The sequence below is a fragment of the Catharus ustulatus genome, chromosome Z (assembly GCF_009819885.2).
Source record: "Catharus ustulatus isolate bCatUst1 chromosome Z, bCatUst1.pri.v2, whole genome shotgun sequence".
Classification (NCBI taxonomy): Eukaryota; Metazoa; Chordata; class Aves; order Passeriformes; family Turdidae; genus Catharus; species Catharus ustulatus.
Genome location: NC_046262.2, coordinates 16805200 through 16830709, shown reverse-complemented (window position 1 = coordinate 16830709; position 25510 = coordinate 16805200). Strand labels below are relative to the sequence as shown.

At 37.4% G+C, this 25510-nt stretch overlaps 1 protein-coding gene across 6 annotated transcripts in view; it reads left to right on the top strand.

The window, feature by feature from the left end:
* The window catches only part of ARL15 (ADP ribosylation factor like GTPase 15), a 232237-nt gene that overhangs the window by 180059 nt on the left and 26668 nt on the right, over window positions 1-25510 (top strand). The window lies entirely within an intron of this gene.

The window sequence follows — 25510 nt, the reverse complement described above, 5'->3', positions numbered from 1 at the left end:
AGCCATAGTCATGAAATATAGATTAAGTTTACCAAAGGCACATAAACAGACTGGTGAAAGATCATCCCTGCATCAATAAAGACAAAATGTCAAAGAATGCATGCAGTCTGAATAGGTGTATAATATTGCAGGAATTACTCTTATTTTTAAGCTATACTATACTTTTTGAGTATTCAGGTGTTTAAAAATAACAGTCCATAGAACCTTACAGCTCTAACAGATGAGCATAGACAACTTTTTATGACTAACACTTCATTTGTTAGCAAATTATCTTTCCAAATTGCTAGGTCAGCGTCTGCAATCACTGAAGACTGTTAGAGGGAACTTTCTATTTTTTACAAGAAGGAATGTATATAAATACAAAGGGCCAATCTGGGCCAACTACTAGTTGGTTTACATCTCCTGAGACCTTCCTATGAACTCCATGTGTCAGGAACTTCTGCTGAAGTAGTGCATGAGTAAAATCTCAAGTTACTATTTTTTGGATCCACTGTTGGGTGAATGACAGCAAAGGCAAACAATGCCAACAAGAGTAAAGTAAAAAAAATTCCACTGACTACCATTTTCTTTTGTCCATGTGTCTTCAATCAGGTTTAGACAAGCTTTAGAATCATTTTTTCTCACAAATTCACTTGTAGTGAGGCAGGTAGAGGCAAGCAGAATTACTGAGTTGGGAGGACTCCTGAAATGTCTTTGATGCAAGATACCTCCTGCTTACCAAGAAAATTTGATTTAAGCATATTAATTCCCCTCACATGATGGGAAAAAATAAGTAGTGATTAGAAAAGCAGGATCCTACTGCTCTAGCCGCCTTCACAAAATCATTAGCAGTTCAAATAGTTAAAGTCAGTGGTGATTTTTCAAAAGTCAGGACCAGGCAGGTGATGTGGGTGCCTTTTTTTGTTCGTTTTTCTTGTGAAAATTACAGCAATACACTTAATGGAACAACAACAAAAAAAAGATTCTTTGAGACAGCTGGTATCGATGAAAAATGGAGAAATCAGAGGCATTAGAGAAGATCAAAAGAATCTGACCATACTTCAGACATAATGAAAATATTCAGATGACAGAGATAGGGCAAGACAGAGACCTGGAAGGGAGGGTTTTTCTGAACAGTTCTTTTTATATGAGGATGAAAAAACTCTTAGTGTACTTCCACTTCCTTTAGCAAACAAGCTTGTTACTCTGCTAGCAGAATAGAAGTCACACCTAAGTACAAGGTAGGACTTGCACAAATAGCTGCTCTTCATCAAAGTGATGCTGATCATCCAAGTATCTTGAAGTGACTGTTAGAGCGATAAAATCTTACAAGTTTTCCCCAAAACCTCCCATTAACTCTACTCTACTCTCTCCCGATATGAAGAAGAAGAATCTGTCATTTTATCAGTTGTCAAAAATTAATCCAATTGAGTATTAAGGACTTCAGAAGCAGCACTTTTGAGCAATGTGATCTAGTTGAAGGTGTTCTACCTATGGCAGGGGGTTGGAGTGAGGTGATCTTTAAGATCCCTTCTGACCCAAGTCTTTCTATTTTCTGTGATTTATTGTTTAATATTTCATCAAAAGAGTACAAAATAGTTTATGTTATAAGTGTGAAATTTATAGTTAATGTGATTTACCAGAGTTAGGTGGAGGTTTGGACTGCTGAGAGCTTGTCTCTCTGACTAGGTTTATGCTCTAGTCTCATCCTATACAAACATAAAGGTCAGACGATGCAACAGAAATTTCCTGAGGGATTTCTGATTGCTGCTTATGACAACTTGGAGATCTGAGTGTGAAACAGGCAAGCTTTTGTGCCTCAAGCTGACTTAATAAGGAAATCTTAATGTTTTTCCAGATCAGGATGCAGCTTTGAATTCATTAACAGTATATCCCCATCTGACATCCTGCTTTTATTGTTTTGCTTGATAACCCTCATGTCATCAGCATTTAATGAAACAATTTTTCTGGAAAGAACTTCTCTTTAGTGCACAGTTCAATATATATAATCATCAAATATATTACATCACATAATTTTATTACATATTATGATATTTCAGAGTGAAACATTTTGCAAATCTAACTCCTTACATTAAATAATAACATGGCTTGTAATATTCCATTAGGTTTGCATTAGGTTCAACCATATAAACCACAACTGTATTAAATGAACATAGCACTTGCACTTCCACAGCACTTTCTATGCAAGTTAGGTGGTTGTTTTTGTAAGGTATTATGATATATAAGAAGGTGTCTGCTTCAGTATTTGGTGTTCATGCTTAATTTTTTTACTTTTATGGGCTTAAACCAGACTCTTTATATTGCTTTAATACGTTTTTACATGCATTATAAGCACACCCACACATGAATTAGTTCAACATTCCGGCAAGGCAGCTGATTTAAAAAAAATGTTGTTAAACAAGTTGAACTGGTTGGCACATATCTGAAGAAAGAAATCAAATAAAACTGGCAACTAAAGAGAAAGGGAAGTTGATATTGGCACATCATCACAGAGGTCTCTAGGTAAAACATATGCAAAAGCCCTTAAAAATGTAGTTCTACTTTGAAAAGTGGCTATGTAAAATGTCACCTTACTCAACAGATCTATTCCTTGTATGTACTCAGTGTTGCATCCACTTGCCTTATAATAAAATACATATTTTAATTTCAATTTCTTTTCCTGTTAACTCCAAAGTATTAATACAAGTCTGGCTTGACATTTATCCTACCAAAGGTCAGTCAGTTTGCAAAGGACTCTGCAAAGTACAAGTTCTCTGTTGGATGAGCAGCAATAAAAGATCACACCTAAAATCACTGTGAAATTCCAGGCTGAGTTTGTATTAGTGGTACCTTAAACTTCATGTATGCAATTTTATGTATTTTAATTTAAATTATTCCAATCCCTTTGACAGACATGCACAGAAATTTTGGTTTCATTGGTCTAGTATTTAATGAAAGAGCACAGAAAATGAATTCTTGAAATTTAAGCTCATGATTGCCAATGGAGTCAATCTGGTCTGAAGAGAATGGCATAGGAAGAAGGGGCCATTCAGTTCTTTCTGGAATTACTTACTACATTGGAAATGTACTTTCATATACAACTGGTAGAAGTACTACCCATATTGTAGCCTTGCTACTCTTTTTGGGTTTGGTTTTTTAAGGTTTAATTTTGTAGTATTGAAGGTAAGTTTTCAGACTTATCCTTTTCTTTTAAGTGTAAAGTTGCTTAGAAAATATTTTTCTTCCTAATTATCATTTTGAGGGACTCATTTTGTCAAGGCAAGAGTTTTTTTCTATACTTTTATCATGACAGACCCTTCATTAGGCATGCTGAAAATAGAATTATGCTTGATCACATACTTCTTGAGCCTGTGAACATAGTGCAGATACTCCTTTTTTGTATCTGCTTGTCTATGTGCTTGCTTGAGTTTCTTCCCCTTACTAGATGTAAAGTAGCATTGAAATATGCAAATAAATGAGGGGTATCTAACTATGTGTTAGTCAGAACTCTTAAAATCTGATTATCAGTGTTATTTGTAAATATGATTACCTGTCCTCTAGTCAACCTGAGCTTCTTTTGCAAGTTCCATTTCTTTTATGTGCCCTTGTATGGTGGTACTTTCCTTTTAAACTATATGAAAGAAGAGAAAAGCACATCCAGAACTGTCAGAGGCAGAGGAATTTCAAACTGGATGACAAAAAGTGTTACTACACTGACAAAAGTGTTATTACAGCTTTTAGATGGGCTCAGAGCTTGAAGCTTGAAGTATAATACTGCCTGAGTGTCAACGTCACTGTTTTAATTTCTGATCAGGAAATGGGATGTTGCAAGAATTTTGAGTTACTTGATGTGGATAAAAAAAGTTTGGATATTTTATCACAAATAAATTTTTCTGAACAGTCTTACAGTATGTGGGCATTGATGCACTGGCTGGCACAATGCACTCGGCTTAGCTGATGTCACAGCCTCTGATAGGGTCACAAAGGTGCTCAAAATTCTGTGGAGAGTGTTAGAAAGGCTGAAGAATTTGTTTTGTGGTGTTCCAAAAAAAGCTAAAACTTAACCAGGATTGCTGAGTTTTTTTTCTTGGTGTTTGTAGGTTGTGGTGGTATGACAAACACTGTTGTTCACATGTTTCTGGTTTTTGTTGTTGGGACCCTGGAAGCATACTTCATATTGGGCTCTGGGGGTGATTGTGTGAACAGATGAACTGAAAGCCACGTACTTCCACCATGCCTGAGATGCACTGCAGTGAAGCAATTGTGTGCTCAGCAGAGGACGTCAGCTGAACTCACAACCAGCTGTTTGCTGGTGATCCAAGACTGTGTTTCAGCAATGGAAGGAGCCATGTGCATGCAGAAAACACTGTTCTCAGATATGCCTTTTTTCTTGGTCAGCTTTCCTTTGCAGCTCAAAGGTCTTCTATTCCACGTGTGTGTGCTGAAAGAGTCCTCTACATGTTCATCTTTCCCTTTCCTGCTCTTGGGAAATGATATGGATCAGGCTAAGTACTTTGGGATAAAGGTATGGGTTATTCATATATACAGTGCATACTCTAAGTGTGTTTTCTGACCTGGGTTTCTGCTTATGTAGAGATTACTTCAGGGTATTCATGACAGTCATGGGGTTTTTCTACTCCTTTCAAACAAAAAAGCAAATCTGGTGAAAATTTTCTAATCTGGTGATTGTTACCATGGCAACCTGAAATACGGTTTTCTGTGTTTGTACTGTAAACTGACTTGAGATGCTAGCATTAGCTGAAGTATTTTGCTTCCATTTCCTTTTCAGTTTCTCTTCCACCATTCCCATGCCTAACACTTTTGGATGGTATTTCATTGTACCTCTGAGAAACTGGAGTGCAGCACATTGACTTTAATTGTTTGAATCGTCAGGAATGTGGTCCATGAGTTATAAGTCATACAAGTCATTGTAATGATTACATGAAATACCACCTGAAATGCCATGTGTGTGTTACACAGATTGTAAAATTGAGTACTCTAATCGTCCCTCTGAACCTTAAATCCGTGGACTGCATTCTTATCTACACATCAACATTTTAAGAGTTTTATGTATTCAGTTGAGTAATATTGAAAGTCTGGCATATCGTGATAATGCTGGACTTTCATTGGTCTCAAAGAGAAAATGTCGCACACGGTTTTTGGGGGAATTTTTTTCATTGTAATGTGGGATCTGTCATGGCTGTGCCAAAAATCTGTTGATGTAATTTCTCTTGCCAGTGCTTTGAATCAGGGATGGGGGGAAAACTCAAAATAAAAACATATGTCATAGAATTTACGATTTAGATCTAAATGCCAGTTTCTCATGTTGGCCATAGGCATTAGTTGTCTGTAGAAAAAATTTACACTCACTACCTTGAGTTACTGTGATGTGTATTTTTCAATCAAGATATCATATTAGCAGATAAAGGGTTATTCTATATTTTCACGACCATTTTAGAGCCCTAGAAAGTGATTTGGAAAAACACTCCTCTGTAAAGATTCAGGGGTGATGATTATGTTCTTTCTGTTCATTATAAATTGATCATACTGATTTTCTAGCTACTTCCCTCTCTTCTCTAAAAAAAACAACCAAATCTGATAACAGGAAATTATTTTGAACGACACTAAAGTAAGTAGTTCTATTAATACTCACTGCAGACATTTTTCTTCCAATCTGATATTTGGAAACTGGTTACTGATTTATACTTTTGATTTGATTAGAAAACGGCTTCAGCAGAAAGAAGGGTGCTGTGTTGGGTCCAAGTATGTAGTAGCTTAAGTAAAGCTTACAAAGGTCTAAAGTAATTGTCAGGTATTTAAAATGGAAAATACCCACTGAATGTAAAAATATTTTAAAAAATTTGCTCTGCAGCTCCTGAAAATATGCACAGTTCCAAGATTTCTGTTAGTGCTAGATTTGATGATATGATTTTTAGCTCTTTTTGATTTAATTCTGTCTGTTCCATTCAGCATCATAATCAAGAATAGTTAGTTACCGTCCAGGACTGCTCCAAAAGTGTCTGAAGAAAGTCAGCTCTCTATTTAGATTTGATTTGTATTTCCATATGGTGGAGAGCCCAGGTGATGTTCTTGGTACAAAACTTGGCAATTTTTCCAATAGGAATGGGGGATACCTTAAAAATATATGTTACCATTATCAAAACTAAGTAAAGCTTTGAATTGTATAAAGCAGCTACTGTGAGTCAGCCCCTAATTTGAAGGAAATTCAAAGTGTGGTAATAATATTCAGAACTATAAGTCCTTTCATGTCAGCCATGTTTTATGTCGTGAAACTGTTTTTGCTTTGATATTATGGGCAGACAAGCTCTTTCAGTATGTGCATACTCTTGTGTATATTAACTTTAACTTCTGCAGCCTCTTTCACTCTGTTCTCCCTTTGCTCCCTTGACACTTTGGGAGGTTCCTATCTCATTCCCAGCTGCATTATTTAAATGCAAGTCTCCTTTCTCCATTCTTGCTTAAGTGCCCCAGGAGGTCTGGAGACTACTGATCTTGCTTCCTTCCCACTTAAGTAATCTCCAGGTAAATCTATCCCACCACTATTTTTAATTCCATAGAATCAAGCAACACATTTTAAATCTGTTATGTATTAAATTACTTAACTTTTAAATGTTGATTAAGACTACTATTATAGTTTCAAATTGAGACTTCAACCTCTTCGTTTGCAAGATACAATACTTGGGAAGGATTATGCTGTTATATTTAATGAGCACTCTAAGTACTGTGGATAGAATTACTATTGCATAAAGGTGATTTTTATTAATGATAAACTGGTATACCTTTCTGATAATGTTTTAATTGAAAATAGAATTCATTTTAGTCTGAGATAAGTACTGTGGCTGACTGCTACTTTCACTTCTGTTTCAATATTCCTGATTATCACAAATAGTAGCAATTTACATGGAGTTTTATAGTCCATATTTTATTGACTATTTTGCTATGACATGTTCAAACTTTGAACTTTTTGCCAGTTTTATTTCTTATGGGATTCCTTACCATTCAGAAACTTCTATATTTTTCTAAAATCTAGTGTTTGCATACAAAGGTGAACTCTTATATTTTTGGATGCTGCTACTTTGTCCCCTATCATCTTTGTGTTGACTGGAGCATTTTAGGTTTTCTAATCTGTTTTCAACTCTTTTTTTTTTTTTTTTTTTTTTTAAAAATGATTATACCTTGAGACTGACACTCTAGAAATAAGTGGTAAACATCTGAAAATTTTCGTAGAGGTGCTCAGATGTTATTAATGATGAGGTATAAATTTCCTGTGTTTTCTTATGCATTTTAGCTGATCTTATTCAGAATTATGCTTAGATTTGCATCTTCACTATTTCAGCCATGTTTGGAGTTGCTTTCTTCTTGAAATAGTTTTCCACCTCATTCACCTCACTACAGTAATTTATACAGAGATACAGTATTAGATTAAGGTTGAACTGTTTTTCTGAGCAGACTTGAGGTACTTCTTGTTAGTTTTATTTACTGATTGTTTGAATTTTGTTGCTGAAAAAATTAGTCAGGAGAACATGCAAAATTTGAGGAGGAAATAACTTTATGGAGAGGCCCAGGAAAAAAGAAAGACATTAGTAAAATTGAAGGGAGTAGGGATTGCACAATTGATACGTGGTAAGCTTGTACTTTTAAGTAAGTACAAATAACAATATCATGAAAGTGAGTAATCCCTTTTACAGACTGTCCAAAAGATTTTGGCAATGTATGGAGATAATGGAAGAGTAGGACAGATCAAATAGAAAGAATAATCTGGAAGAAAATAGGATAGGCTTTCTGTGACATGTAAAGATAGGTTTTAAATCTAGTAAATATAATTGAGAATTATTAAAACACAGATAAGACAGAAGTCCTATCCCGTGGAGAGTTGTGGTGAAAGAGAATATGAAGAGATTTGGCAGATATCATCAAAAGGATTGGAAACAAGCTGAGGGAAAGTTTATTGAAAACTTCTCTGAGGTTTTGCTGTTTAGTAATGGAGGGAGAGTCATACAGAAGGGTGACTCTCTTCATGGGTATAGAAATCCAAGAAAATAAACTTTCAAATTATTAAACAGTATAGATAAGTAGACAAAAACAAGAAAGGAAACAAGAAGGGAGATGCACAATCTGCAGATGCTACATTAAAAATGTGACGATGGTAAAAACCTTGGAAGGGGTCTAAGGTACAGACTTCTAAAGGACTTGAGTCTTAAAATTGATCTGAAGATTATCTCTCATTTTTCTGTAGTTAAAGTATGTATGCAGTTACATGCCTCTGTGGTTTCTTCAGTTTCTAATGAGGTTTGGATTCTGGGCTTCATTCTGCAAGAGTGGGTCAGTTAATGTGATTACAGTGCTCTGCACACTTGTTGATCTTCACGAGACTTGGAGGTTTAATATACTGGTGGCACACCTCATCTGCCAAATTACTGGGTGGATAGAGTCAATTGAGTGAAGTCTCTTAGTATATCAAGTCTCTTTTCTGCTGGAAAGAAAGAGAGGGAGACAACTAATTTGACTTAGATCTTTATCAAAGAACCTTTTTAAAGTGTTCTGGGATTGGCATTTCAAAGGGACGATTTGTTGATGTAAATGGTGAAATGAAGCTGTGAGAATGTTGGTGTATTACTCTAAGATACAGGTACACAGCCGATTGTATCTTTTATGTCAGAAAATAGAAAAATGAATGAAACTCTTTGGAGTTATGGTATGTTGCGTTTTGGTTGAAAAAAATCAAAATACCTAACTATGGGTGCTTTAAAATCACATTGTTCTTAGACATAAAATTTAAATAACTACTGAAGTGCTACAGAGAACTGACTCTAAGAAACAAATGTAACACATAAGATTTCTAGCAGAGCTAGTTTATGGGAAAGTTAAGATGAAACATGCAGAAATCTTCTACTACTAAGCCATAGGGTCATACACCCATAATAAAGAAAAATTATGGTATGAAAGAAGAGGAGAGAAAGAAAAATACATTTCATTGTACTGAAGCAAATATACACAATAATGTATTAACATCATGGAAGGACATAAATATTCCTTAAAAGTGAATGAAAGAGCAGAATGATGGAAGATCTACACCAAGAAAAGCTGTAATTGTTTGTGAAACAAAATGTGTATTTATGGTAAATACTCTGGTAGTCAGGTAAGGCTTTGGTAGAATTACAGGTAGGCAATTAAGACAAGTAGAACAGGAAGTATCTTGCAAAGACAAACTAGAAAGCAGTGTGAATAACTGCTCACATAAATCTCCAGGAGCAAAACTTGAGGCACTGTACTTTGAGCTAGTGCAGGATTGCATTCTTAGTTCTGTGGTCTAGACAGCTGGAGGCCATTCTAGACTTCAGCCAATTAAACAAATTAAGAATGAGACATAGGATGCAAAGATTAAAGTTAATTATGAAAAGAAATGGATGAAGCAGATTGTATAGACAGAATTTCTTCATTGCGTCTCATCTGTTGAGCCTTGTAGTGTGGTTGTTACTTCCAGCAAGCTATTCTATGGTTATTTTGCTTAAATGGTACATCTAGTTTGATCTACTCTCTGAAAGATAACAGGTTGCCCTTCTCAAGTGTCTGGAAAGCAGCTACTACACTGGAGGTGTGAAGCAGATGTGTGAATATTAGTTAGAAGTGTGAAGAGTAGAATCCAACCTTGCACGGCTACTTTGTGTGTTATTCTACAAAAGTACAGCTTTGCTGTCCTTCAGCAGAGCTCTCGGACAATCTGCAAGGTATCTTTTCAGAAGTTTTGTTAATTACATAGGTGAGGAATCTATGGCAGAAGCTGAGAGAGAGCAAATTAACTTCTACCTTTAAGCAGCACAAGATACTGAGATGGAGGCTAATTTAAGAAAGAAGGGTTCCAAAATAATATCCTAAAGCAACTCCTCTAAATATTCAAAAATGGTACGAGTTAACTTTCTTGATCAGATGTGGTGGTGTTTTAAGATCTGATTCTATATAGACTTGTGTAAAAAGTATCTTAATTTTTCCCATGATTATTTGCTGCATCAATAACTTTTGTTGTAAGTCTGAACAGTCTATTTTAATTGACAGTTTAATTGAAAATATAATGTGATATTGTTATTTAAATGAAATGCAACAATTAGGAATTAATGTTAGATGAAAGGGAGTTGAAATTACTAACTAACTAATCCATCTAACTGGATGTAACTCAAACATTTTTAAAAGAAAAAAAAAGTTAATTGGGGACAAGTAACATGAATTTATGAGAAGGCCAGCCAGCTTAGGATGCTGAGATGGCAAACAAAGAAAACTAAGTGGATGTTTATTTTGAATTCCAAAAAGAATGTTAGAAATTAATCACATCCAATACTGTTGGCTAAGGTCAGAAATCTTGTTGCCAATATAATACTGTTTGTGAAATAGAAAACTCACCTTAAAATGTTAAGCAAACCATAGCAATAGAATATAACCATAATAGTCAGAAATTACTAGTGCTTACTAGTGAGGAATGATTGTAGGTCATCTAACTTGGAAACATGCAAAAGTTTCCATTATTGCATCACTGTGGTTATGAATTCAGGAAATGAAAACGATATGATTTATAAAGTAAAGTTACTTGGCTGTGCTGTATTTCATGTATTTGCTTTAGCATTCAAACAGGCTTTTAGTGCTGTTCATTCAGTGGACAAATCAAATTTCATGTGTTCCTTTCCTGCAAAACATTCCCCCAGGGAGTTTGAAGAAGTTTTTCTCTCTTAGGGGAACTCTCCTGGCATCAAAATTCAACAGGAATAGAGAGCTACAGGCTTGTTGCTGTCATAATCCTATCAACACAAGCTTTATGCTTTTAAGATGGTCTCGGCAGTCTGTCACTGTATTTTGGAGAACTGGTTGATGCACAAAAGTAAGTTGGTTGGCAGAAGCTCAGTCAAAAGAAGAGAAAGAAAATACTGGTTCTAGTTTAAGGGAAACTACCAGAAAATTTGGTGGAAGTATTCATGAGCTACAAATTCAACTAGATTTCTAGATGTTGGCAATGATCAAGTAGATCAATGGCCAAAAAAAACATTTTTCCATTTGTATTGTTACAGAAGACTGAGTGTGGAGCGCTGTAGTGCAGACTTCTGTCTGCATGTGATTAGATGTTTGCAACATGAATTTTGTTGAACTGCTTTTTAACCCACCTTCATAACCCAAAGTTGGTAAGGAACGTGGTAGACTGCTTATTTAAGTGTATGTATCTCCAACAACGCTTTTCATTTAATTCAGCAAGTGGGGCTTTCTTGTCACTGTGTGACTCTAGAAACTGAGATGTGGAAAAAAAAATCAACAAATATCCTGAGACTCATGATAAAATCATAAGTTAATAAATGCTGGTGGTGTTCTTGGAGTGGTATTTAAAATATTGGCTTTGGCCTATGAAGCACCTGAAGGCTTGGAACTTGTCTAGGCAGTGTGTTATAGCAGAGAGCAACAGGGGAGCTCAAACAAAAGATCCCCATTTAAATGAGAGCAGCAACTGGCAATGCTCCATCAATATTGCAATGCAGTTTTCTCATTGCCCCTATTTTTGTCTTACTAAGTTTATTGCAGGAGTTAGAAGAGCTTGTAGAGATTTTGTGGACTTTGGATTTACATCCTACATCCTACATCCACTCTGAGACTTGTACAGCATTAGTAATGCTGAATCTGCCTTCATTCTGGATATGTGGGAAATTTTGAAAAATTTTGATAGCCCCTTTGCTCATATTCATATATTTTCGTATATTTATTTTACAAATAAAATTTAAAAATATTAGCTTCAGTCCAGGAACTTTAAAAAACAGCTTTTATTGAATGTATTGTTGTGATCTGTAGAGCATGCACCGTGGTTGAATGGAATCTCACCTCAGGAAATTTGTTCTTATTACCAAATTGAGCATTTAGTATGACATAGATACCTAACAAAAAGTGTTTGAACATTCAAATAAATGTCACTTGGTCTCAGATCAAAAATAACATGCTTTACCTGATACAACTTTTGGAAAACATGAAAAAAAGTTTAAAAATGTAATTTTTTGCTTATTACTTTGAAAGAAAATGTAAAGAAATAATTACTTATAACTGTAAATCCTCTTAGCTTATGAGGATAGTTGACATTGCTCTTCCTCACACTTTGAAAGAGATACAGTAAGTCCTTTCAAAATCCATAATATGTGTCCTTCGAGTCCTGTTACAACACATCTGGGCAATGTTCTGCAAGTCTTCTTAGACCTGGAAAGTTTCTTCAGCTTTGTACTTGAGATTCAGACTGCAGGCCCCCAAAAATGTGTGCTAGAGGAAAGCGTGCGTGTGTGCTGCCTTGCATAGCTTCAGTCACAGCGTGACAACAAATTTGCTAATAATTAAACGAATTATAGGTGTAGCAAGCAAGAAACAGTTCAATTGTATTATGTCAAGAGACGAGATATCCAGGACAGTGGAGAGACACTCCAACTTCATTGGACATTCATTATATAAGGACTTGCTGCATAAAGGAGAAGAGCTATAAGGTGTGGTTAAGTTACACTTAAAGGATACAGGCTTGTTTGTGGTAGTGTTTAGTTTGCTGACTGCTTGTAGTCAAACAGATTTTTGCTTATTGCTTCTAGTCTTGGCAATAAATTAAATAATTGAAATCAACAACTTGTTACTACTTATATCTTTCATGAGCAGCTATCTAAGTGACAAGCAGACATTGCTTCTGGGTGAAAGTGGGAGGACAGAAAATAGCTCACTGTTACAGTATGTGGGAAAAGGATCCAAAAGACATTTAAAGGTCTACACTATCTAACCACAGCTTTTTCTCTCTCTCTTTTTTTTTTTAATCAGAGAGGTTAGTTAGAAAATGAACAATACCACTTAAAATATTATTTAACTTCATGTGCAATCATGATAAGATGAAGCATTGCACAGACAAAGTGGTATATGGTTTGTAACACTGGCATTTCTGTGATCTCCCTGATACTTCAGCTTTGCCTTAAGACAACAGGACTTTCTTGGGCAATGGTAACAGTAAAGTTGTCTTTGAATACCGAAGACTGAAACTGCAATTCCTCATTCAACTAAAGAAAGCATTGTCTTTATAGGTCCAAATACTTCCTGATGGTTTTTGCCCTCATTTCTGACAGATCTGGAGCCTGTTTTTCAGAGTCAAGTGTTAACGAATATCTTATTTGAGATACAGCAAAATCACTTGCTATTAATTAAGAAGCTGTGTCTCATGTAAACAAATAAATTAACCAGAAATTACTGTCATTTCAAAGTGAACACGTGGAAGATTTTGAATAGAAGGGATCTTAAATGTGAGGGAGTTACATACAGAAATAATTTTGCATGCTGCAGGAAGTACTTGGTGGGGGTGGGAGGAAAGACAGTGCGATATGAACTTGCAGCAGGTCAGCTCATTCACGATCATTGTCCATGCCCACTTAGCCTTCAGCTAAAATGAAACTGTCTTGAATTTGTCTTGGGCCAGGGTAAGCTGTCAGCATGATACTTGGAAACATCGATCTTTGTTCCACAGTGACTTTTTCCTATGTCAAACCTTCTGCAATTTTTAAAACTAGACCAGATATCTTGCTTTAAAGTTTGGTTCTATTTCAAACAATAATAGCTGTGATCTGTACAGAAACTCTGTGGATTGTCTGTAAGACCAGAAATTGTCATAACTGATGTAACTGTCAGTCTGTCAAATCAGAGATTGACATAACTGTTCTTTCTATCTCAGTTACTTTTCCTGCAGAAAGAATTTTAAGGCCAAGTCTAGTTAACATTCTACACTGAAATTTTTAAGATTATTTTTCTGTTGACTATGCAAGACTTAGTTTTGCAGCACATATATTTACATTGTAAAACCTCTTTCTCAGAGTATTAATGAGTAAATGTGACCCTTCTCAAACATAGAGCTAGATACCAGAAAAAGCAACCAATTTGCTTGTAAGGAATAGATTTCTCCATGATTGCATGTCCCAGTATTTTTAACCCTGAAGCAATACAAAATGTTAAATTTAAATTGAAGCAGTAAATCTTTCCTTAGAAAGATGCACACTGTACTGTCTTCATCATACTGAAACCATTTTGTTTTGAAGTACAGAAGGAACACTTAATTTTTATTTACTATTGTGAAGGAAACTCTTTCATTACAGGGGAAAAAAGGCTGACAAATATGAAAATACGACTGTGATTTGGGCAGAGTTCCAGAGATGGGAGAGAGTGATGCTTTTATCTTGAGAGGGTCTTTGACTGCTGCATTTATTCCATTAATAACTTCAGTATGGCTAATGTCATACTTTGTGCATTTTTCTCTGTGTCTGACCTTTGTATAAACTGCAAAAGAAGGTATTTTGCTGTTTGACTCTGTTGGGAAAAATGGTGCAGTAATATACTGTGTGTCATTTCCCTGGATTGCATGGACACCATGTTGAAGTTTCATTTTCACAAATGTGGTTTGTCATATTTTTATTCTTCCCAGTTTGATTTGTATTAAAGATGTACAGTAATTTCACGATTACAAGCCGCACCTGATTATAAGCTGCACCTTCGGGTGTCAGCAACCTTTAGCTCTTTGTCCATATATAAGCCGCACTGTCAGTCGCAGCAAGGACACGTGTGCAATAAAGTTGCCAATTAGTAACAGAATTGCGGGATCACGGGGTTTACTGGCTCAGCTTGGGGCTGGGCAGACTCGGCCCGCTTGGGGCTGCTGATGGGGCTGGGTGGCCCAGCTTGGCGCTGCCGCTTGGGGCTGGCTACCGCAGCCACCACCGCCACCGCCGGGCTCATCTGCCCTGGCCCGGCGCTGCCCCGCAACGGCAGGCAGGAATGGAGCCCGCCCGCTCCCGTGGTGGCACCGAGCCCACCTCCACCTGCCACACAACAGAGTAACCAATTTGTAGCAGTCACGCAATCCCGGGTTTTACTGGCGGGTGCTCGGCTCGGCACCTCAGCTTGCACTTCCAGGTTTGGAAATTTCAGAACTTTTTTCATATATTGACCCCTCCTGGGTAGGGATCAAAATTTTAGTCAAAATGGTGCGGCTTACAATTGTGAAATTACTGTAATTGAATAAAAATCATTGCAAGTTGTGTATACTTACAAATAGTTTGTTCTGTTTTACTAATAATTTGTTCCGCAGAAGACAGCTGCAGTGAAATTATTTGACCAGACAAACTTAAAACTGCTGGGCAGTCTAAAGGAAAGGTCAGATCCTACCCATGTATAAAAGAAACTAAGTAATGAAAGCACTTTGCTGTGACCTTCAGTATAGCTTTTGTGCTTTGTGATCAAATTTAGCATCTACACAGATGCACTCATTCTATTCTTATTTAGTATTTGTTATTACATGTAGGTTTACCTATTGAGTGCAGGGATGTAATAAACAAGTGCATTGTAGAATTTATTTAGTTGTTTCTTGTCTCAATTTCTGCCAAATGGATGAATGGAGGATGTCTGTGAATGTACATATATGCTGAACAAAATAATAATGACTTGTAAATTAATCTTTAAAAAACAGGTGAAGAAAAAAATCTGTCGGTGAAAATTACAGGTGAAGAAAAAAATCTGTCGGTGAAAATTATTTTGCATTATCTACTTGCTTGAAGTGAAAAGATTCAATCTACACACACTAATTTATGTGTACTGAAGGATAATAAATCATAGGACCTGAAACTTCCATGTCATTAGCCATGCCACGATTTTAGAATGCTCTGCAGTTGTTAATGCAAAAATACAGCCTACCTAACTCTGACTTCCAAAAACAAAGATGAATGGGGTTTCTGTGTAACTCAATGAACAGTCTGATCTCATTGCATTGATCCTTACTCATATGCTTTGTGGTGATACTAAGTCTTTAGAAAGGAGATTGCTGAAACACACCACTATCTCTTTCTAGTACATGAAAAGCTGTTCTGGTCAGCTGAAGACTGTACATTTAAGGGTTTATTATATTGTACCACTATTCCTCTTAGGTTCTAATGAGAAGTTTCTTTGTAAGGCTTCAAGTTTTCAAATAATTTGATCGATAGAAGTAATTTTGCCTTTTAAAAAGTCGGTCAAAGTATAACATACATTGTAGAGACAAAGAAATACAGTTTCTAGTTGCCTCAGCTGAAAATAGGATAACCATGTAAAATTTACTTATCTAAAACATTTGACAGTGTTAAGCAATGGTTAGATCTACAGAACTAATAGCAAGTATTTTAAAATATGGAATATTCCATACCCTAAGGAGTGCTCATGGAAAACTAAGGTGGTCATTTCTAATAGTTTGTAACTTTTATTTAAAAAAGTTTATTTCAAAAGTATATTTTATAATATCATAAGATCTTATTTTGTGCAGGCATCTATGGTGTGATTTGGAAAAGTCCTTCTGAAGGGAAAAATGCTTGCAAATCACAAAATCTGTGATGTGAAGCTGTGTGCTGAAAAATCCACATGAAAATACTGTGAACAGTTTTGAGGGCATGGAGATATGTGAGGAAAAATGTATGACTTCTTAACATCATTTTAAGAGTGTATAATAACAGGAGTTTTGCTCAAGCACTTATTTTAAGGGACTTTTTGCTTTGTTCTATTGCTGTATAAAATCAATGTGCAAAAAATTTGTAATAGATCCATTAATCCATCAATATTTGCCCTCATGCTACTGGACATCTCTATCAGTCAAAGCTTTTCAGTCTCCTTATAATTTTATGCCCATATGCCAAATAAAGCTAGAAAAAACTAGAACCCAGGGGACATGGTCAAGGAACATTGTGAGCATGGTCGTGTACTTCCTTTTGGCCTTCACTGACTCCCTACTGAGATCCTATGTAAAATTGCATGGCTTTACTTTTTTTCTTTTAATACTTAGTACTTATACTCTGTTTAATTCCCAAGCTTGTTGGTGAAAACAAGGTAAGAATTAGTCGAGATTCTCACATAATGCTTTTCAAAAATTCAGTTTACTTCTGTTATCCATCATGTGAAAATAATCTTTCTATAACTGACCAAGGACTGACTGCTAAAAAACCTAATAGCAGTCTGTAAATTTTAAAAGGTTGTGTTTTCCTCTTTTTTTATATACCCAAAGCAAGTGGAAAAACAACCAGGAAGTTTGGGAGATCTAAGCTTTGCTGGTTGCCAAGGTTGTATTGTCTGCATGAGTTCCTCCACTTTAGTTTGTAGCTCATCTGTGGATATATTTGAGTAGTTTTGAGTGATGTTAAAACTATTTATGGCCTTTCACACAATGTCAAATATCCTGCATTCAAAAAGCCTCTGAAAGCCAGGACCAACAGGCAGCTATCCAGAGTACCAGGTTAAAGCACATATTACTACTGGTTTTTACTAAAGAAATGTTAATAATATAAACTAGAATGCTATGTGATAGAAACCTAAAAGCTGCCATGCGCATCATATAGTAGCCTAATTACTAGTGGTTTATACCTGAGGAATGTTCTCTCCTTCTCTGCTAAACTACAATAATTTCGCGATTACAAGCTGCACTGACTGTAAGCCACATTTCCGGGTGTTGGCAAACATTTCGTTCTTTGTCCATTCATAAGCTGCACCCAATCATAAGCTGCTCTGTCGTTCACAGCGAAGACCTGCGTGCAACAGAGTTGCCAAATAGTAACAGAATCACAGCATGGCGGGGTTTACTGGCTCGGCTCGGGCCGTGAGGGCTCAGGGCTGATGACGGGGCCAGGTGGCCCAGCTCAGCGCTGCCGCTTGGCAGGGCCGCTTGGGGCTGGCTGCCACCGCTGCTGGGCTCACTCGCCCCGGCCCGGCGCTGCGCCGCGGTGGCAGGGGAGCACGGAGACCACTGGCACCTGCGGCGGTGGTGGGAGGAGGGGATGGAACCCGCTGGCACCCACAGCAGCAGCAGGCGAGGACAGGAGCCCCCCGCCTCCCCCTGAGCCACAGAGCCAGCAGGAGGGAGCTCCCCCGCCTCTCCCAGGCTGCGCTACCTGAAGGAGGGAGTCCCCCACCTTCCCCCACCACCCCGTGCTGCCTGCACCACCCACCTGCCGTCTCCACCCACCATGCAACAGAGTAACCAATTTGTAACAATCACGTAAAGCCGGGTTTTACTGGCAGGTTGCTCGACTCAGCACCTCGGTTTGCACTTCCGGGGTTGGAAATATCATAAAATTATTCACATATTAGCCACCCCTGAATGTAAGCGGCATTTCTGGTGTGGGAGCAAAATTTTAGTCAAAACAGTGCAGCTTGTAATCGTGAAATTACTGTACTCATAAATGAACTGCACCCTGTTGACTATTGCAGTCCTCCTCTGAAAAGCAGGGATATTTACACTTTTGATGGTTCAGCGTCACACTCCTTTTGGAATTTTTATAGCTATTTTATGTTGGTAGAAATGTGCAATTGATGTTCAAGATGTAGTATTTTTGCTAATGGTTTTCTATCTCCTTTTAACTTTAATTTCATTAGATTCAGTTGGTTGGCTCCCTTGTTTAAACAAAACAGACCTTAATAACACTCCATTGTTTAATTTCTTATTTTTTTTTTATTTTTCCTCCTCAAATTTGGAAAACCAAAGTCTCCTAACTCTGACTTCCAGCTTGCTTTTCTTAAACTGATAATTTTCCTTATTTACATTAGATTATGAGAGGAGTGTAGCCCCACAAGAGCATTTGCTATATTATGTTGCTTTGGCATTGCTCTGGCTGTTTTTTCTCTTTTAAAGGAATTATGTTTTGGTTTTAATCAAAACTATGCTTCTCTTCTATCTTCTGAGTATGATTTTCCTGCTCAAAATCAATTGATTTTATAAAGGTTGTTTTTCATTTGCATTAAAATAATGAATTTTGTTGTATTTTCTTGCTTAAGGAAACTGATCTATGATGCCATTGAATAAGAGAAATTTTCCATACTCCAGGGTCTTTTGCTCTTGGAATGAGTGTTTTTATGTGCTGTCACATCCAGAAACTTCTGTAACTGTCTTAGATACTTCAGCATAATTTTGTGTATTCAGAAAGTATGGGGCATAGTTTTTTAAAAATAGAAACATCTCATCTTGGACTTAAATTATGGCAAGGGTGCCTTCTGATATTTGAAATTATTTTTTAAATTATTCTAAATAATTTCTTGTTTTAAACTATTAACACTTTTCCTAATATAGATTCAATATGGGTATTTTGATTTACAAGACAGGTATACAGAGTTCTTCTTAGTGAAGTAGGAGTATACAAACTGCATGAATAGCAGAGTCATGAAGTTCTCTGTGCACTGGCTTCACTAGAAAATTCATCACTCCGAAGTTTATTTCATTTTATAAATAAAAAGATCTAGGTATGATACAGAGAATAGAAGTAGATTGTGTTTCAAGTGAAAGCTTTGGTATGGAACTGCAAGACACAAACTGCTACATCGGGTTACACCAAAGATCATTTTTCCCAGTGCCCCTTTCTGACCATGGTTGGCTTGCAGTATCATATACCACTGTAGGTACACAATGATGCTTCACCCATCATCCTATCCTGGTTTCAAGTGACCTTTGGGTATTTCCTAATTGTGCAGTGTTGCATTCATACCTTTCCACCTGAAAGAATGCTGCTTCCATTAATTTCTCAAATTACAGTAGTTTCACGAAAACAAGCCACACCATTTTGACTAAAATTTTGCTTCCACACCGGAAATGCGGCTAATACTCAGGAGCGGCTAATATGTGAATAATTTTCTGACATTTACAACCTCAGAAGTGCCAGCCAGGGTGCTGAGCCAAGCACCTGCTAGTAAAAGCCAGCATTTCACGATTGTTACAAATTGTTACTCTGTTGCGCCGCGGGTGGAGGCTGGCTCCCTGCAGGCAGCACGGGGATCGGGGAGAGAGGCGGGAGAGCTCTCTCCTTCCCTCCTCTGCCACAGCCTGGGGGAGAGACGGGGGGCCCCCGTGCCACCATTGCCGCGACTCGGGGAGGCGGCGGGGGCCCCGTGCCGCCATTGCCGCGGCTCGGGGGGAAGGCAGGAGCCCCATGCCGCCATCGCCACGGCTCGAGGGGAAGGCAGGGGCCCCATGCCGCCATCACTGTGGCTCGGGGAGGAGGCGGGGGAAACTCCGTCCCCGCCCACCTCCACCGCTGCGGGAGCTGGGGGCGCTCCGTCCCTACCTGCCACCACGGGGGAACACCGGGCCGGGGCGAGCGAGCCCAGAGGCAGCGGCCGGCCCTGAGCGGCCCCGCCGAGCGGCAGCGCCAGGCTGGGCCACCTGACCCCGTCGGCAGCCCCAAGCGGGCTGAGCCTGCACAGTCTGAGCTGAGCCAGTAAACCCCGCCCTGCCGTGGTTCTGTTACTATTTGGCAACTTTGTTGCACGCGGGTCCTCACTGTGAACGACAGAGCGCCTTATACTCAGGTGCGGCTTATTTATGGACAAAAAACAAAATGTTTGCCAACACCTGCTGATGCGGCTTATACTCAGTGCAGCTTGTATTTGTGAAATTACTGTAATTGTTGAATGTATTTATGCTTCTGACGTCCACAGCATTCTGTGGTAGCAAGTTTCACAGTTCAGTTGCATTTTGTGTGTGGGAAATCCTTTCAAAGGACCCGTTTCATGAGTAGGTAGATTTTTGCGTTGGTGGAAATTTAGACACCAAAAATACTAGCTGGGGAGACAAAATTTGCAGCATGCAGTCTTGTTTAACTACATGAGTCTTAGCAGTTAGGTTATATTTGGTTTTGGATGTCTAATTTTCCTTCACTGAACTTTATCCATTTGTTACATGTTGAGTATGGCTTGTGTAAGAATAAACAGATACAGTGAAAACACTGAAGTTGCTTCTCCGTAAGTTATGTTTTAACGTACACATTCTCCTAATTGAATGTTTTGTAATTCCAGTTACAAATAAGCATCAAAAAATAGTGCTAAGCATCAAACACTCATCCAGTTACAGTTTTTGGCAGATGAAAGTGAAGCAAATGCTTAAATATGTGGGCTATCCTAAAAATGGCATTTTATTAGGACCACTACAAACATTCCATGTGTCTTCTGATACAACAGTGTATGAAGTCATTTATTACTCTGGACATATGTGTAACTTGCTGTTATGTATAATATGACATTTGGGGGTGAAGAAGGAAATTGTAGGAGGGAGAGAATTTTGCCTTTCAGCTCCATGGGAAGTTGTTTATATGTAGATAGATGCACATTTGCATATAGAAGGAGAAAAACATTCTCTTTCCTAAAGTGGAGTGAAAGAGTTTGGGTTTTCTAATATGCAGATCAATATAAAGAAAAAACATTTGAGAACATGCCTACTGCAGCTGCATTGTTATTGTTGTTTTTAAGGGGGAAGTGTTACTGCCTCTTCCATCCTGCTGCAATTTCATTAGATAACAGAATGATACTTTGTCAGGCATAGATGCTAATTGGTAGGTGATTTTAGTGGCCAGTGTTGCCACGTTGAACAGAATTTCTCTCCTTCATAGAAATTGCTTCTCTTTTTTCTGTTTGTTCAATTACTTATTTTGAGAAACAGTTAGTTAATTTGCTTTTTTGGAACCTGTACTAAGGTCTGCCCTGTGTGCATAGCTTCCAGTAAGTACATGAGATAGGATCTTGTTGGTATGTGGGAGAAAGGGCTTATGCTTCAGGCACATTTCCCTCTGTAATTTCTGTTTCTCTGCTAATCTTTTTCATCAACAACAAATGACAGTGACCAGATTAACTGAAGTCTGTGTGGACCCATGTCTAGCTGATTTTCATGTAATAATTTTTTTAAGTTGTCGTTGATTTTACATTTCTAGTTGGTAGCATGTAAGATAGCATGGTCTTCTTTTTGAGCATGCTATGGTTTGTGTTCAATGTGAGCTGCATTCTTTTTACACTTTGTAATAGATAACACGTTAGTTTGATGCATAATTCTGTTTTATTTTTAGTTTTTGCGTAGTGGATGCATTTCAGATGTGGCCATCTATGGAAATGTTTTCTCTGCCCAAATGATTTACAATCATCTTCCCAAAAAATGGTTTGAAAATGGGTACGACAAAGATCAGTGCTATTTCTTTCTGTTTCCGTGTTGAAAACTAGCTGTAGAGAATACTTTTGAAAGTGACTTTCTAGCTACCATGATTTGGCTTCATGTAGCTGCAGTGCTGTGGTTCCGTACTGCTGTAAACCACAGTCACCACATGATTTTGGGTTCTTCTGTTGGTTGTTTCATTGGGATAAGGTAGTGACCAATTTTAATTTTTTAACAAAATTTTGAAGTAGTCAGTCTAACCTCCAGTTATGTTACATAATTTATATTTAGGTACTTCAACAAATGGTGTGCTGATCAAAGTCTGACACCCTGAGCTTTGCAAGTTCTCAATGCATCTGAAACTAAGTCAGCTTTCAAAGTCAGCATTCAAATCTGGATTAGGAATGTAACTGTAAGCATCTCATTTGAGAAATCGAACCTAAATTAATTTCTGATTATTTTTGGCATTCCATATTGGTAAAATATTACTGTCAATCATGTGACATTGTACTCTTAACATTGTTGACTGTTAAACTTCCTTCTACATATTCTTCTGCAGTGTCTTGGTGAAAGATGTGCTTCATAGAGCTTAGTACCAAGTGCGGGTAGCCAAAAATGGGCCATCAGGCAGTCTGAAGCATATGCAGATACTTCGGTGGTAAGGCAAAAGAGTAAGATTCAGCAACGGTTCTTTTAGGAATCAGCCACTAATAACATTTATTAGTGTTTAAGCCGTGATTCAGCAAAGCTCTTAAACAAGGACTTAGTTTTAAAGGTGATAAGAGTCCTATCTCTGACCCTTAAATATCTTCAATTCTTTTTATGTTTTAATGTTACGTGTTAAATATTTGAACTTCAGCATGTACTTAAAATCTATACTGCATATGGAAATTTTACTTAGTGTTCTATTTAATCCTGATTCTGTTTAATTTCCTGGCAATCCTTCACTAAATGAATAGGATCCAGTTGGGAAGATGTGCAAGGCAATGCACAAAGAAAAATTGTGTGGTTGTAGTAATTGAAGGCTTCTCTATCTGACTGCCTTTATCATAATTTTTTTTTTTTTCTAATGCCAAATAGGTCACTGAAACCTAGTGGTTTTTAGTGGTTCCTTATTGTGTTTTCTCTCAGTTCTCTTCTTTCAATACTCAGCTTGAGAGAACTTTCCTATGGTAGATGTTGACCATGAAAGACTTAGTAGGCACTTTGACTCTGGAAAATGCTGTATTTGTTTGACAAAACAAACAATGAATGTCTGAAACTTGAAATTAATAAAAATGCTGGTATTTATTTCTGTAGATCAGTTTTTTGCAATAGTTGATTTGTTCATTCACAGCTAGTATTCTTTTAATGAACTTTCTATGTATGTTCATCTGAGTTTTGTTGGGGTGTATTTTTCTAGGCAGATAATTTAAATGAGCCTCCTGAACTCTTAGTTAAAAACAGTGTGATCTTGCATATTAGATTTGGAGAAATTTCCATGGGCATATTCCATTAGAAAAAAGCCCAGTCTCTTCAGTTTCACATTTCTCTCTCTTTACTTAAGAGCTCTTTATTCTCAGTTGGGAGATTTTTGCACTCAGTCATACTGCTGTTGCATGAGCAGTCTGTAAGCAGGCATAACCTGGCAGAGCTTCACATGTGAATGGTTGCAGTTGAACTTGCAGTTGCCCTCACAGGGAGCAGGAAAACACAGGGTTCATGGTGTTTATGAACAGTTCTTCCTTCATTATCACAGCATTGCTGCTAGTTACTGAGACTTAGCCGTCTTTTTCACAATATCTCTTTTGGAGCATCAGGGCTTTTAAAATGGAATGAGCTCCTTTGAGCTTGACATGCCTGTCTGGAGATACAGAAAGCCAGTATCTTGAAATAATTGCTTGGGTAGCACAGTAGCTGTCTGTTTTCACTCTGCTGGCTGAGTTCTGCTCTACCTTTCTGCATGCCTCAGTAGTCCGGGTGTGGACGAAGTATCATCCTGATTCTCCAGTAGGAGAAGCAGAGGCACCAGCTGCAACTTCTTCTGGCTTTCAGCCCATTGCCTACAAGTTTCTTCTTTGTGACCCATAGTATCTAGTTGGTTTCTAAGTACATTACACTTTTTTCATTAGCACCAGATCATTTTTATGTTTGAAAGGAGAAGGTTGCTCTCAGTAAAGAGCCATGTAATTTGCAGTGTTTAAGAGCCTCAGATCTTTGGGTGGGTAAAAGAACATAATTGTCTGAAGGTACAACTTCCACTGTGTTTTTCTGCTCAGAAAAGAGGATTTGTCCCGGATTAAGAGCTTTTCACACCTTTCCTGAAATTTGTGTACAGATAAGCTCGGAAAGCATCAAGTCTTCATCTTTCCTACAAATCATCATTGCTATAGCTATTAAGGAAACATCTTTCAACAGCAAAAGGCTCTGGCAAGAAGCCAGCAAAGTTGTGACTGGCTTTTTAAGTACTTTTCTCTTTGAAGCTGCTGGAACACCTTTCAGGAGTAAAAGAGCACTACTGAAAGTAATTTGCAATTTACAGTGGAGGTGTGCAGAGCATGGTGATTTCACAGACTGTTTAGATTTATTACTTGTCTTAATGCTACCAATCACCTTCCTTCTGTCCTTTTGCAGACATCACAATTGCTTAGGGAAATAGTATCCTTGGGGTTTTTTCTTACCTCCTTTTACTGTTTCTTAAGTTATCATTTTTGCTATGCTGTATTAAAATCAATCTTGCTGTGATGTTCCAGAATTTTATATTAACTTTTAAAATATTTTTCAAAGTAGGGAGACAAAGTGTTTCACTGGTCCTGTACTTCAATTCATGTGTCTCAAACTTGGTTCAATATATTACAAAAGTTTTATGGAACTAATATTTATATTTTTCATTGGAAAAATATGTAATATTTATGGTACTAATTAGGTAGTCACTATGTTTCTTTCTATCAGAGGGTCTCAATGCATTTTTTATTCTGCTATCAGTATTATTATCAGAGTAAGGCTGTGGTGAATGGTGAAGAATAACAGCAAGGAAAGACAATGCTATTTATCTTGCTTAATATAGCTGTCTTTCTGTATGAAGATTTCACATCTCATTTGTGTCCATATAAGGTGCCAATAGGAAGGTTCCTCTGTTGACTTCAGGTGGTAGCTGAATCTTTTTCAAGCAAATGGTTTTGAGACTATTTTCAGAGTTGTTTGGACTTTTTGCAGTTTGGTTAATTTCTGTGTCTTCTTAGTTTGTATATTTAGGGAGAGGATGAGGAGAATGTAAGAGAAATTCAGTACATAAACATCTATCTTACTATGTTTTAATTGCCAAAATAAGTTCTATTACATAATAATCAGGAAACAGAAAAGAAACATACATTATAATTAATACATTGAATTCTTCTGCTGTGGAGTTTATTAATTTGCATTATTTGCAGTTCTTCTGTCTCTGGCAGTAACCCCTCCCCTTCTCTGTATCATTTTTACAGTCAACTTGTGAAGTCAACTAACATGAATGTGTACATGCGTTACTGACCTAGAATGGATTAATCAAATCACTAAAATAAAGAGGTTTTTTGCACAGCAAGG